Source organism: Schistocerca nitens, chromosome 11, assembly GCF_023898315.1.
Source record: "Schistocerca nitens isolate TAMUIC-IGC-003100 chromosome 11, iqSchNite1.1, whole genome shotgun sequence".
Taxonomy (NCBI): domain Eukaryota; kingdom Metazoa; phylum Arthropoda; class Insecta; order Orthoptera; family Acrididae; genus Schistocerca; species Schistocerca nitens.
In genome coordinates, this window is record NC_064624.1 from 37,078,933 (window position 1) to 37,094,763 (window position 15,831).

Genomic DNA, 15,831 nt, shown 5'->3' on the forward strand with positions numbered 1-15,831 from the left:
AATTGAAAGTGTTCCTCGATTTTATGTACACGCAGTACTTAAACGTACACTGTATGGCAGCACATTCAAGATAAGAGAATCAGGTGTAAATAATAGTGTACAACTGCGAAGAACACAATCTCAAAGAAATAAGTATTATGTTGTGGAAATAATGTCTGTCTGTCTAACAAACAGTAAGCAGAGACAGGAAAAATCCATTATATTTTATGGCCAATATCAGAGTTATTTTTGCCTATTTGTTGCTGTTTTCTGTCAATTCTGGTATTACTTTCTGCCAGTTTTGATGGTATTTTTGAGGAGTTTGGTATTACTTTCCAATAGCTTATTTTTGAAGTATCAAATGGCTTATATCACTGTTCCAGCACTATGAAAACGAAATGGCATCACAGAAGAAAAAGGAAATCATTTATATGAAACCCATTAAATGTAATCAATTAAAGAAACCATACACTGTCAAAAGGTTTTCAAATTAAAGCACTATTATAGCTTCAATGGTTTCTTTGAAACCTTTTACCACCAATTGATCAGTACTTCACAACAATGCAAAAGTAGCAGCCTAATGTGCAAATTTTTAACATGGGCAAGGAGAAGGCCACAAATGCAGTTAACCAATTCAGCTCATATTTGGCAGCCTGCTTCTATACAACATAAAATGAAGATCAGTTTTGAGAACACCATCCCTACAGTTCAGTTCATGATGTGAATTTGATTCAAAACTGACCAGATCGATATACAATTGAAAATAGAACACTTTTAATCATCATAGGTGGTGTCCAGAAGCAAACTTTTTTCCTAGGGATTTGCGAAAGAAACTATTACAACTGCCACTTATGTACCAGTAAAGTAAATGCTATTCAATGAAAGTACTGCTGATGCAACAATCAAGGCATCTGGCTGGGGAGCAGAGAACCTGTGTTCAATTCTGAAATGCATTCTGCTGGATTTTTTGTCATCTTTCTTTTCCTTATTAAAATTAGTAACAATAGGAGGGTTAATATGGCAGTTATTAAGGAATAACAACAAGGAGGTAAATAAATTTCTCAAACAACTTGGATTGGTGAAAAATTAAAATTTGAAGCCTCATATGAAAACAAATGTCACGAGGGACCACAGACAGCTGAATATGCTATGCTAGTTTACAATGAGCCGTGGTACAGAACTTTATTTTGAGGTTTCAAAACTGCAATGTACATTTGGAAATCCAGCAGGAATTTCACAACTATCCACATTCCACAACAATTCATAGCATAATTCATGATCAATTTTCAGCACCAATTTTTTAGGTGTGTTGCAAGCATGGTGTGCATTAGAATTACACTGGAGATCCAAAGAAACTGGCACACCTGCCTAATATCATGTAGGGGCCCACAAGCACGCAGAAGTGCTGCAACATGACATGGCATGGACTTGACTGATGTCTGAAATAGTGCTAGAGGGAACTGACACCATGAATCCTGCAGGGCTGTCCATAAATCAGTAAGAACACAAGGGTGTGGAGACATCATCTGAACAGCACATTGCAAGGCATCCCAGATACACTCAATAATGTTCATGTCTGGTGGGTTGGAGACCAGTGAAGTGTTTAAACTCAGAAGAGTGTTTCTGGAGCCACTCTGTAGCAATTCTGGATGTGTGGGGTGTCACATTGTCCTGCTGGAATTGCCCAAGTTCTTCAGAATGCACAATGGCCGTGAATGGATACAGGTAATCTAGAAAGAATGGTTACATAAGTGTTCCCTATCAGAGTCGTATACAGACATATCATGGGTCCTGTATCAGTCCAACTGCGCACATCCCACACCATTACAGAGCATCCACCAGCTTGAACAAGTCCCCTGCTGACAAGCAGTGTCCATGGACTCATGAGGTCAGTTCCATACCCATACACATCTATACACTTGATACAATTTGAAATGAGACTCATCCGGCCAGGCAACATGTTTCCAGTCATCAACAGTCCAATGTCGGTGTTGACGGATCCAGACGAGGTGTAAAGCTTTGTGTCATGCAGTCATCAAGGATACACGAGTGGGCCTCAGCTCCAAAAGTCCATATTGATGATGTATCGTTGAATGATTTGCATGCTGATACTTGTTGATAGCCCAGTACTGAAATGTATGGCAATCTGAGGAAAGGTTGCACTTCTGTCACATTGAACAATTCTCTTGTCGTCATTGGTCATGTTCTTGCAGAATATTTTTCCGGCCACAGCGATGTCAGAGATCTGATGTTTTACCAGATTCCTGATATTCAAGGTACACTTGTGGGATGGTCAAATGGAAAAACCTCACTTTATCACTACCTCAGAGATACTGTGTCCCATCACTAATGCACCGACTATAGCAACACGTTCCAACTCATTTAAATCTTGATAATCTGCCATTGCAGCAGCAGTAACCGAGCTAACAACTGCGGCAGACACTTGTTATCTTATACAGGCACTGATGACCGAAGTGCCATATTCTGTCTGTTTACATCTCTCTGTATTTTAATACACATGCCTATACCAGTTTCTTTGGCACTTCAGTGTAATTCCCAAAAACGAAATACACTACTGGCCATTAAAATTGCTACACCAGGAAGATGACGTGCTACAGATGCGAAATTTAACCGTCAGGATGAATATGCTGTGATATGCAAATGATTAGCTCTTTAGAGCATTCACACAAGGTTGGCGCCGGTGGCGACAACTAAAACGTGCTGACATGAGGCAAGTTTCCAACCGATTTCTCATACACAAACAGCAGTTGACCGGCATTGCCTGATGAAACGTTGTTGTGATGCCTCGTGTAAGGAGGAGAAATGCGTACATCACGTTTCCGACTTTAATATAGGTCAGATTGTAGCCTATAGCGAAAGCGGTTTATTGTGTCGCAACATTGGTGTTCGCATTAGTCGAGATCCAATGACTGTTAGCAGAATAAGGAATCGGTGGGTTCAGGAGGGTAATACGGAACGCTGTGCTTGATCCAAATGGCCTCGTATCACTAGCAGTCGAGATGACAGACATCTTATCCGCATGGCTGAACCAGATTGTGCAGCCACGTCTCTATCCCTGACTCAACAGATGGGGACGTTTGCAAGACAACAACCATCTGCACTAACAGTTCGACGACATTTGCAGCAGCGTGGACTATCAGCTTGGAGACCGTGGCTGCGGTTACCCTTGACGCTGCATCACAGACAGGAGCACCTGCGATGGTCTACTCAACGACGAACCTGGGTGCACGAATGGCAAAACGTCATTTTTTCGGATGAATCCACGTTCTGTTTACAGCATCATGATGGTTGCATCCGTGTTTGGCGACATCGTGGTGAATGCATATTGGAAGCGTGTATTCATCATCGCCATACTGGCGTGTCACCCGGCGTGATGGTATGGGGTGCCATTGGTTACACGTCTCTGTCACCTCTTGTTTGCACTGACAGCACTTTGAACAGTAGACATTACATTTCAGATGTGTTACGACCCGTGGCTCTACCCTTCATTCGATCCCTACGAAACCCTACATTTCAGCAGGATAATGCACGGCCGCATGTTGCAGGTCCTGTACGGGCCTTTCTGGATACAGAAAATGTTCGACTGCTGCCCTGGGTAGCACATTCTCCAGAACTTTCGCCAATTGGAAACGTCTGGTCAATGGTGGCCGAGCAACTGGCTCGTCACAATACGCCAGCCGCTACTCTTGATGAACTGTGGTATTGTGTTGAAGCTGCATGGGCAGCTGCACCTGTACACGCTATCCAAGCTCTGTTTGACTCAATGCCCCGGCGTATCAAGGCCGTTATTATGGCCAGAGGTGGTTGTTCTGGGTACTGATTTCTCAGGATCTCTGCACCCAAATTGCGTGAAAATGTAATCACATGTCAGTTCTAGTATAATATATTTGTCCAATGAATACCCGTTTATCATCTGCATTTCTTCTTGGTGTAGCAATTTTAATGGCCAGTAGTGTATTTTTAAATGTAAGCCAAGTCAGTTTTCTGACAAATCTTCAGAATGAATGATGTAGTTGTGCAAAAGCTGCTTTCATTACATGTTCTTGGTGCCACAAACATATTTGCTTCAAATGTTTATACGACAAGTACCACCCATGTAGATGTTCAAAGGTAAGTGAAGGCATGTAACAGTGAGTGAAAGAGCCTTTGTAGGGCAACCAGGATCAAAATTATAATTCTTTCTAATCCAAGTCATTAAAGAAATTTATTTCCCTACCATGTTATTATTTTTCACTGATTACCTTTTGACTTTCCTATTCCTACTATATTCAATACAGCAAAAATACTAATGAAAAAACTGCAGAATGCATTTGGAAATTGAACATATGTTCTCTTCCCCTCAGCCACATGCCTTGATCACTACATCAGTGGCAGTTCTTTTGAACAGTGTTTACTATAGGCATACTCAGTTTCTTTCTTCGATTCTACGAAATGGGCATATGCAGCATCCCCCCCCCCCTCCCCCAATGATGAAAACACCCAATTTTCAATTACCTATAGATTTTGTCAAATTTGAATCAATCGCATGTCATGAACTTTAGGAGTGGTTTCCTCAAATATAAGGATGGGGGAGCTTCTTGAGCCAAAATATCTCAGTCCTCTGTTTTACGTTTATACAAGCACCCTGCCAAATATGACTCAAATTGGTTGGCCATTCCGAGACCTTCCCCTTGTGAGGACCAAATGTCTTCAGCACAACACCAGATATCTGACAATGTCCACATATCCTGCTTGTATGGGAAGTTGCGTCCCATCAAATTATAAATGTATTGCTACCCCTTCAACCTCATCTGCCTCCTCTATCGTGGTCGCACAAGGCCACATCATGATTATGATGTCCCGATGCCACCTTGACACCGGGCATCGCCACTGCATTGCTGCCCAATCAATTGTCAATGAACAATTTAATTGTAACAATCAAAATAATCGATTTCTGGCAGTATACTGTAATTTTATAGCTAAAAAATCCATTCACCAAGCTTTCCTTATCATCCCATCTGTTAAGTCTCCCCTGACCTTGCATTCTGGGTGACTTTTCAGAACCCCACCCCTTTCCCTAGACGTCTCAAGTTCCCTTCCCTTCACCCCTCTTCCTACCCATTCAATCTTTATGCTGGAAGGAGGGGCCACTGGCTTCAAAAGCTTGCATAAGTAAAACCTTTCTCCAGCCATCACTTGGTGACTGGATTGTTTAATCTATCCAATTACTACATATTAAATGTGCAAGCTTCACTTGTAGGGGGAAATGCCTCTGGACCATTGCTGCCACTGACATCATCGACTGTGATCAAATTTGTGTGTGAGTGTGTGTGTGTGTGTGTGTGTGTGTGTGTGTGTGTGTGTGTGTGTAGTTTACAGCAATTCCCTCAACCATGTCACAGAGGCAACTAGAGATGGATCCAACATATTGCAAACACGGGTGGAGCAACTCCGTGTGAAAAATGATGATCTGCAAAGGCACCTTAGTGAGGCATTACTAAATGTGATGCTGCGAAACAACACTGTGCCTGGAGCTAGCCAACTTCCCTATTTCTGTGTTCCCATAGGCGGTTCTAAACTAGGTCTAAACGTTGACACAGTAGTACAAAATGTAATGGATACAGAGAAACTGTCCCCATCGACTGATGAAAAGTTCACAGCAGTACCAGCACGAAGTTGCAAGGAGTGGCTCACGCTTATGTAGATTCAAGGAAGGGCTGAGAAATACCAAGGCATTTGACATCCTTGCAGAATGCCTTGAGGATATGTACAGAGATAAATATCGTCAGCTACTGTAAGGACAATCTTTCCATCAAATATCAAAATTCTGGAGAGGATTTCGAGTGATTTTCTGACCGAACAAGAGTTGTGTCTTGTCGAACATATGTACCAACAGAAAGTAATGAAAGGAATGAGATACCACTCAGGAAATCAGAAACTTGTTGTGCAGATTCACTCATTCACAGGATTGACCCCACAGGTGCGTGACAAGGTGAAGTACACCGAGTACACTAAGATAGGCTACACAACTCACAAAGGAGGTGCAACAATTCGTCTAACCATCCACTGGGATAAAGCCCACTTGATGTGCATTTGTTGTCGAAGTGTGCTGCACTCGTTGCAAATGACAAAAAGTTACACGGCTCCTTAGTGTTTGGCACCAGCATGTGCTTGTTTTAGAAAAATCAGACACGAGAGAGAAAACTGTCCATCTCTACAGTACTGGTCAGCTAACCAAGTAGGTCAATGAGGTGCTCGAAGGAATGTGAATACGCGAAATGTGAATGGGAGCAGTTCTGCCACTGCTCCTTGCTCCCCTTCTGCAAAGCCAATCCGGTAAGAGAGATAGGAATTGCTCAGGTGGTAAGCGTAAGTTTGCAAGATAAAATGAACAGCAGAATGTCTACCTTCCTCATCAATACAGGCATACTAATAAATGTTTTGTTTGTTAGATATACTCACTGTCAACTGTACCCCATTCTAGCTGACTTTGCAACTTCATCTGAAGAAAAGAAACAACTTCTGTCAAACTTCTTAATGTACCACAAGATTCCTACACATGATACCAAGCCAATAGCCTGGAAACCTTATTGCATATCCTATCACTTGCAGCCTGCAGTAGACAAAAATACCTCAGATTTACTAACAGCTGGAGTAATTAAACCTTCTTTCAGTTCCTGGTTGTCACATACAGGGTGTACATAAAGTCCGGGAACACTTTCAATAATCATTTATTGCAAAAGAACTAAACATTGTACAGGTCTCATACATATTGCACTTTGAAGAGAGACTGTGAAAGTTTTTTTTTTTTTTTTTTTTTACAAACATTTGATATGCGAACCATGAGAGACCCAGTACATGTCAGTATGGTAATTGATACCTTGCCATACCCATCCCAGCATGGCATCGTCGACTGTGGCAGTCACTTCCCGTACTCTCTCCCGGACCTCTGCTGTATCACGTGGTAGAGGTGGTACATACACCAGATCTTTAATGTGTTCCCACAGAAAAGACTCACATGGAGTGAGGTCTGGTGATCAGGAAGGCCATTTCATGAAACAGCTGTCCCCTTTTGTAGCACGGCCAATCCACCAATGCAGCAGCTCCGTGTTCAGGTACCCACAAACTTCAAGATGGAAGTGGGGTGGAGCCCCATTCTGCTGAAACATGTCCAAGTAGGAACACCCAGTGACAGTGCTTTCGACACAGAAGAATGACCTGTACAGTTTTCGACGTGACAAGGCACAAAAAATATTTACCTTTGGGGAACCACGCTCAAATTCAATGCATTTGTGTGGATGCTTTGTATCCCATATTCGACATGTATGCCTGTTCACTTTCCCATTTGTCAAACTACAACATACCTCAACACACCATGCTTGTGACTAGCACCGACTATCGGCAAATTACCAAAATACGCTGTGGCAGTTTTAATGCCAATGTAAATATAATACTGCCATTAATCTGTATATTTTAAATTTTTTGTTCCGTAATAATTTTGAAAAATTAAGCAAATACTATAATGAGAGTAAGCTTTTGTTAAGTGTAGTTTATCTGTTAAAAATAACCTCTTTGATGTAGGTGGAATAAACGTATTAAAACATATTTTGTAAATAATTATGTAATATTTCAAGTACAACTGTAATTAATTATGTCAATTTTGTATGTATGTTCTGTCATGCAATTGTAGATGGTTCATACTTAGGGTTTTTGTAAGCAGAAGTGTAAAATGAAAATGTGTAGGGATCATAGGTAGAACGGAACTCCGTTCTGTGGTGGAATGGGAAAGGTGGTGGGGCGCGCGAGTGAGAATTGGCGCACAAGTGACACACACAGTCGGTAGCTGCCCTGCAAGTGGTGAACATGCTCAGACGTGTTCTACATGATTGGCACAGTACAGCAATAAATTAATAGCTCAGAAATTTGCCATTTTATCGTCGCCACCAGGAGGAAGATAGAGCTATGTACATCAAGAGCCGTACCTGTGCAATGTTACTATGCAGCACCGCCTCATGCCACCTTCGACATCAGTAACAGGCAAAGTACTTTATTTAGAAGTGTATCACAGTATGAACCATCCTTCTTCAATCAGTGGAATATAAGTGTTAGATGTACCTTTGTGTTTAACCATAATTTTCCAATTTCATTTACATCAGTAGGGTCCTTACCTAAACGAATTTATTCCGAGTATGCTGATGTTTATTGAAGCTTGAATAATAGTAAATTACTGGCAATAGTATTGTTTTGGTAGTAAATTCTGAAAATCATTATTAAATACTAAAGTTTGCACATATCGGTTTAAGAACCACCGCTTTGCAAGACCATGAGGATAAGTTTTCAATAGCATTTTTGAAAGTAAGGTGACATAGTTGTTTAACTGCAACAATCTTAACAGTATTTGTTCGTGTCGCTTCTCCATGTCAAAGAAAGCTAGACAAATATTGGTGTTAGTTAAATGTTAACAAATAAAAGTCCTAAAGAAATGAAATCTAGTCGTGTTAAATAATAGTTTTGGTCATATGAATAATAGCTATAATTTTAATCTTTTTTTATATCCTTGTTGAAACATGTGTGTGTCTTCTTTAAATAATTACTGAAGTATAGTGATAAATTCCATAAGTAACAGAAAGTGGGATTAATAGTACTTACTGCCAAGTGACCCAAGTAAATGGAAATTAAGTGGTTGTGTTTCAGTTACATAGTAAGTGAAAGTAGTTATTTATTCAGTGTCGAAAACTGACTTCATCTTTTTGTGTGGACACTGTGCCCGATTTGCGCTGGCGGCCGTTTTGTTAAGCGAAACAGTTTATTGTTATAACAGGCTTTGTCTGATAAAAGGTTTCCAAAAGTAATTATTCTCACTGCTTTTCCCACAAACTGTATGATTCGGAGAAAAATAGTTTGATAATTTACCATTAGGTTGAACACGGTTAAAATCACTCTCCGAGAGTCGATGGTTTGGAGTGTGCCTGTCGCTACTTGCTACACAGTTCTGACATTCCGAATCGCGGATCTTCCATCTTTACAGTGGTAGAATTTAAACGTTCTGGTACCGTACTGACGAGAAAGCGAAAGAACCGTTGCACGGTACACATGAAAAAAGAACTTTCAGGGTTTCTCTTCAAAATGACATACGTATGATATCTGTACAATGTTTTGTTCTTGTGCAATAAATAATTGAAAGTATTCCTGGACTTTTATCAGGGTGTATACGCGGACAAGGAAAAAAAATTCCCAGATTTTTCACGGATAAAAATACACGTTCGCCCAGGTGAAAACAAGCTTTCTCCGTGTTAAGTGACAGTATATTTTCCCTTATCAGTCCTTTGAATGGTTATGGTTTTATACATGGGCATAGAATTTCCTGGCACTATAGAAAACGAAACTCAGGGAAAAAGACAAGATTTGGAAATATCTTTCATGTGCAGCAACATGCATGCTGCGTATTTTCGTATTACAAAAGTATACATTGGAATTCCACCAAACACCACATGTTACTTTCCAAATCATTGAAATCAAGAATGCGATGCGCTTTTGTAAGCCAGTCATAGCTCATGTCACGTGATCTCGCCAGCCGATGACAGCAGATATTCAGAGCATAGGACACGTGATGTAGTCAGCCAGCAGCAACATCACTGTTAAGTAGCACGAACACACAAACAGGCTCTGAGCACTATGGGACTTAACATCTGTGGTCATCAGTCCCCTAGAACTTAGAACTACTTAAACCTAACTAACCTAAGGACATCACACACATCCATGCCCGAGGCAGGATTCGAACCTGCGACCGGAGCGGTCACGCGGTTCCAGACTGAAGCGCCTTTAACCGCACGGCCACACCGGCCTGCTCACACAAACAGGGAAAGTTAATAGTTTAAATTAATATATATGGTGTTGCTACAAGAAAAGCAAAGCTGTCACATATAATATTGGTCTCTAAGGTTAATATGCTGCAAGAGAAGCTAAGCTTTCGCATATAATGTTGATCTTTTTAGTGTGTGTTGCACTTTGAGATACATCACACAAATGTGCCAGTAAAATTTTCAATAATGAGATAAATGTCTGATCTTCAGGGTTCCAAATTCTTCTAAATGACTCATCATCAAAGAGTTGATTTTTAAATGAGTCAAACGCTCTTTAATTTAATAAATACGTGGCACATTCTTGCACATAGTTCAACTTACATAGAAGGATATTTACTTTGAAAGTAACGCTTTTCAAACCACTAGTCGCAATATTTTCCTGCAACCTGTCAGAAATAGGTTTGTTACAGCAGTTGCCATACAGCGCAAATAACAGACGACACAGCTATCATAACATAGGAAGCCCATATGTGCCTACGTGTTAAACACTGAAAGATCATACATTATGTCACAAAAGAAACAAGACATTAGAAGATACTCCATGAGCATCGGAATTTCGTGAACCATATTAAAATGTGCACATTTAAAGTGCACACTCGTATGTCCAGATTCCCAATGAAGTAGACCTCAACTTGATATTAAGCTTTTCAGTGTGGTTTTCGCGATGTAAATTTTCTTGGAGCACCAGTATTGTATTATATCATATTTGGTTCTTAATTATGGCATAATGCCATATGTGCTAGGGGGGGGGGGGGGGGGGGGACATGCACGTGAAATGCAGCGAACAGTTGAAACTAGCCAGCACTGTGGAATTAAACATTTTGTTTCAAATACATTGACTGCCACTGCAGAAAAGGTTAATAAAAGCCAAATTTCTTTAGCAAACAGACAAAAATAACTTCATTGTTCCACAAGGCGATTAATGCTTGACTGTCAGAAAGGTAGAAATAAAATAAAATCTGAAACTAATGCCATATTTTAGCCTTCTATAATTATGTGAATGTATTTTAATTCACTTGATAGCTCCCGGCCACAGACATCCATTTTGTTTTCATTTGACGTGAGAGTACACGAAGGAGAAACAGCAAAATCACTAAATGTAGACACGGATCACGTGGACACTACCCACTACAACTCTACTCTGACTGCTCTGCGCATCAGCTCCAGATCTACGATATTTGCGGACCGGATCAATACTAAAAAAATCGAATTTTCAAAAATATGTTCATCTTGTAGCGCACATCTTTCTGAAAAGTCAGAAACATAAAACATGTGTGTTCGAGGAAATGTAAGACATATTATTTGGTCTTAAGTATGCCAAAGTGCAGTGCCACGCCTCTTGATAAATCATTCTTCTAACGCATATCACTGTATTTCGCTCTGTGGAATTGAAACGTGTATATTTTGTAATGGATGCCATCAAACTATATTCAGGACAGTGGAAATTGACATCTCCTGTGGGGCCTCGCCTGTTCCCAGTCAACCAGTTTGACAGCCTGCCCCTTTCCAAAAACAAAATCTCACAATTAATAGCGGATGGGATTTTTTGTAATCAGGAGAACAAGAACTCTTCAGAAAATCTGAACTCTTTATTGCCTATTGGCTAATAACTTGCTGTTTTGTGTGACAAAATTAAATATAGGATACATAAAACCAATAGAGACAAGAGCTAATCAAGAAATTATGCATTTCTTCAATCCTTAGCTCTAGCATTTTTTTCTCTCTAATCTCACTACAGCTTTACATGGTGTGCTTTACTTTCTTGGAAAGGATCTACGGTATTACCTCATCAAAGTTCGTCAAATGTTTTGCTACATGAAAAATCGAAATGTCGTTATGTAATAGTGAAAAAGCTGTCAACAAAAATAATACCCAAGACTGGAGTGGTTTCTCGATCTGATTACATCTATTTTGTCACTGTCTGCTAGATAAAACAAAATAGGCCTTTCTAATATGTCAGCAGTTTTGCAACACACACCAAATAAACAAGACTGTTTTGGCACCAATGGCCATTTTTATAACACTACAGAATATAATTCACGATCTACCAATATCAAATGCCTATTAGGCCTAATACAAACAAAAAAACTTAATGTTAGGAAATAGTTTCACTTTCATTCATATGCACCAGTTTCCCAAGCATGAGACCGAAAAGTAGTATTACGAAATGTTTATATAAATTTGGGATCGTCTTATTCTCCCATAATTTGTCCCCATTTCTTCTCCTTCCTCGTTCCACAAACAATCTTATCACCACCAATTTTGTAGCTATTCGTGCCATTGTCAAAATTTGTTCGCTGATTAACTTCTCTAACCCTGCCAGAATCACAGGTTAGGTTATCCCGCAATTATTTTCCAGTTAGGCGTTTTAAGTTTTTGTGCAACACGTTTTCCACGTTACTTCCTGAATAGAACTTAAGCGGCTGCTAGACGAGAACTGTACTACTGGTCCTTACTAGTGTAGCGATATGGCCAAAAATTTTCTGTCAAAATTTCATTTCCTTGGATACACAGAGAAGATAATACATAATCTTTCTCACCTGTTATTCCTGACAGTTGTTTATTTCCACTCTGGTAGTCTGAATCTATGGATTTCGCTAGTAATTATAACAACACTGATCATTCACAAACCCAATCAACCACACAATCAGACAGCGATTGGCATACATCCGTTTGGCTTTAGTACGCTCAACTCGTATAGCCCTGTCCCGTCTACGGGAAGTTTATTTCTAGATGCGATGAGACACCACATACACTATGCACGCATTCAAAAATCAACTTATGATTCAGTCAGAAATCAACTTAAAATGTGTTCAAAAATGTTCAAAATCCAATAGGGATGCGTTTCAAAATCATATGAATAATTTCAAGATTTTAAACATGGCTGCAGCAGCAACTGTTAAAATTCTTCACAATAAAGGATGACAGCCAAAAACAGTTGCAGGATAGAATTTTTTATTAAAATTCTTGACCAAGGTTTCGGTACATATAAATATACCTTCATCAGAAGTAAAACTTCCTGAACAGAAAGACACATTCATTAGAAAAGCCATATCAACGAAGGTGAGAAACAGAAGCTTAAGTAACAGTGAAATTACTAAAGTAATACAGGCACAAAATCTTTAGTACTTACTAAAATTACATCATGCAATGGAGAATAATAAAACAATTATGCCAAAGGCGTCGTCAGTAATTAAAACATCATCTCCATTTGTACAACATGTGTAATGGGCACAGGATCAAAGCGAACAGTTTAACACCGTTACTTCGCCTATGAACTATTGAGACACGAGTGTGAAAGCACTAAGGCAGATTGTTTCGCCGAGAGAGGGCACTTGCATGTGTCAGACTCGCGCATATTAAAATCCATAAATACATACATAAGCGCATCAAAAATTATTAAACGTTGTGTTAATTCAAACTCTGTCTTAATAAATAAAACTTATCAGGCCAATTAAAGACATTTATGTAAAATAGAAATATAGAACCAAATTTACCTGTGTCCTAGTGTCAAACGGATAAAGCTTGCGCTTGGAACATCTAACGAGAGAGGGCACTAGTGTAATGCGTGAGAGTCTCGCGTAACATTGGCAGTGAAATACATACTAGCGAAACAACCAAAATGTTATAATAAAACGAAACCATCTGTCATTATGAATAAAACATAGTAGTCATTTAACCACACATACACATTGAAATTCATAACTAACAAACATCACAATACGTAGAACCCCAACAAGACAGGAAAAGCGCATTTCACCGGCATCAACAAGCAAGAAAATAACTACTAGTCAGCCAGACTATATTACATTAAGGCAATGAGGGGTTTGAAACTGTCTAAAAAATTTTTGTTTCGAAGCTGCACCTGTTCATTAAGAACAAAACCATCTTTTAGAGACAGATGCTTGAAAATCTCTAATTCTTTGAGCAAGTCTAGTTTGTAACCTTTATTAGCTTCATGAAGCAGCTCTACGTCGTCCAGTTCACTTGGCGTGTGCCGTAAGAGCCATAGATGTTCAGCAAAGGTGGAATTATATACGTTTTCCCCATTTTTACCTAACATGTGTTCTTTATACCTAACTTTAATGGGTCTACCTGTCTGCCCTATGTAATAGTTTGGGCAGTCGTTACAAGTAATTTTGTATACACCGGACTTAGTGCTGAGTTCTTCTCGTGCTCCAATATTATGAATTACTCTACGTTTCAGGCTATTATTTACGGAAAAAGCAAGACTATAACCGTATTGTTTCTGTAAAAGTCTTCTTATCTTATATGACACGTTCCCTAAAAATGGAATAGAAATAAAGTTATTACTCTCATACTTTTTTGCCCTGTTATCTCCTAAAGTAGAAAATTTTACAGTTGTTTTTTTCTTAGCAATTTGGTCAATTAATTTAGGGTCGTATCCATTGTTAGTAGCTATTGATTTTAATAAAGATATTTCATTTTCAAAACAATTCTGTGCTAAAGGTGTGCTCACAGCGCGATGAACTGCAGAATGAAAAAAGGCGATCTTGTAAGTTTGAGGATGACAGGAATCTGCTGGAATAATATTATCAGAAAAAGTTTCTTTAGGGAAAATGTCGACGCTAATAGTGTTACCCGATAACTTAAGTTTCAAATCAAGAAAATGGAGTTCTCTCTCGTTATTTTGTATCTCTTTTGTGAATTTCATTTTCTCGTGGAAACTGTTGAAAACATGAAACAGTTTTTGTAGGTCTTGGTCACACCCTTGAAATAGTATGAGTATATCATCAACATAACGAGCATAAAAAGAAATCTTATTGCCTAACGTAGGATTGTTTTTGAAGAAATTTTCTTCTAGTGCATTCATAAAGATGTCAGCTAAGATGCCAGCTAACAGGCAACCCATGGCTAAGCCGAATGGTTGCTCATACATTTTTCCATTAAACTGAAAGTAATTGTAATCTAGTACAATCTGCAGTAGTGACATAAGTTCCGATAACTGTAGCTCACTTAGAGTTCTATGTTGTCGAATGTTACCTTCAATAATCTTAAGAGTGATATCCACTGGAACATTAGTGTATAAACTTATGACGTCAAAAGAGACCAAACGAGAGGAAGAAGTGATCTCTATCGGTTTTAGCTTGTTTATTACCTCAGCACTAATTTTAACAGAGTAATTGTTTCCAAAAACAAAGGCTTCTTTAATTTTAGTGTGTAAAAATCTCGCTAATTTATGATGTGGGCTCTTTATTCCGTTAACGATGGGACGAACTGGGTGTTGACTTTTGTGTACCTTAAACTGACTTCTAAGCGTAGGTGCTCTAGGGTTCATATTAATTAAGGTTTTCTTTTGAAACTCTTTCATAAGATGTTTACTTCTTCTTAACGTGTCCCTAATTTGCTTTTGTAACGTAGGGGTGTGATCCTGCTCAATTTCAAATATACCATTTTCTTCGAAAAAAGCCAAAGTTTTAGCAATATATTCACTTTTATAGGCTACAACAACCGAATTTCCTTTGTCTGATTTAGTGATGAGAGCTTCATTATTTTTTAATTTACGGTTAATACTAGTAATAATGTTATCCCCTCTCTGTTTTAAATCACTGTTTTTTACCGACTTGACCTCTCTTTCTATAATTGCGCTACATTCATGAGCTATCCTATTTTGTTGGGATTTTTAAGTTATTATGGAGTCAAGACCAACTTTAAGGTCAACAATAAAATGATCTACCACTTTGGGATCGTTAATATTAGGCATGAGATTGTATTTAAAACCTCTCGCTACCATGGCGCTTTCTTGAGGGGTAAAGCTTATAGAAGTTTTGTTTAGTACTCTGTCGAAAAATTGGTGTTCACAATTGACAGTTCTTTTTGCATGAACGACATTAGATTTTGGGGTAACATTTTCCACTTTATGAAGTTTAAAATCATGCCTACACTGAATTTCAACCTTACGATTGTGTAACCACTCATTAACACTATGCCAAATACTGTCTACGTGAAAGTTAAAATAATCTTTAAA

At 38.9% G+C, this 15,831-nt stretch overlaps 1 protein-coding gene across 6 annotated transcripts in view; it reads right to left on the reverse strand.

Annotated features, from left to right (window-relative positions):
* Positions 1-15,831, reverse strand: part of LOC126213262 (uncharacterized) — a 96,717-nt gene that overhangs the window by 61,615 nt on the left and 19,271 nt on the right. The window lies entirely within an intron of this gene.